This window comes from Gavialis gangeticus, unplaced genomic scaffold (assembly GCF_001723915.1).
Source record: "Gavialis gangeticus isolate Ggan-Ray unplaced genomic scaffold, GavGan_comp1, whole genome shotgun sequence".
Classification (NCBI taxonomy): Eukaryota; Metazoa; Chordata; order Crocodylia; family Gavialidae; genus Gavialis; species Gavialis gangeticus.
In genome coordinates, this window is record NW_017728991.1 from 4,093,859 (window position 1) to 4,094,371 (window position 513).

The following is a 513-nucleotide window of genomic DNA, read 5'->3' on the forward strand; positions in this document are numbered from 1 at the left end:
CTCCCTCGCCCCGCAGCCCTTACCCGCACTCCCTCGGCCCCGCAGCCCCTGCCCGAGCTCCCTCCTCCCCGCAGCCCTTACCCGCACTGCCTCGGCCCTGCAGCCCCTGCCCACACCTCCCTCCTCCCCGCAGCCCTTACCCGCACTCCCTCGGCGCCGCAGCCCCTCCCGAGCTCCCTCCTCCCCGCAGCCCTTACCCGCACTCCCTCGCCCCGCAGCCCCTGCCCGAGCTCCCTCGGCCCCGCAGCCCTAACCCGCACTCCCTCGCCCCGCAGCCCCTCCCGAGCTCCCTCCTCCCCGCAGCCCCTGCCCGAGCTCCCTCCTCCCCGCAACCCTAACCCGCACTCCCTCGCCCGGCAGCCCCTCCCGAGCTCCCTCCTCCCCGCAACCCTAACCCGTACTCCCTCGGCCCCGCAGCCCTTACCCGAGCTCCCTCCTCCCCACAGCCCTAACCCGCACTCCCTCGCCCCGCAGCCCTTACCCGCACTCCCTCGGCCCCGCAGCCCCTGCCCG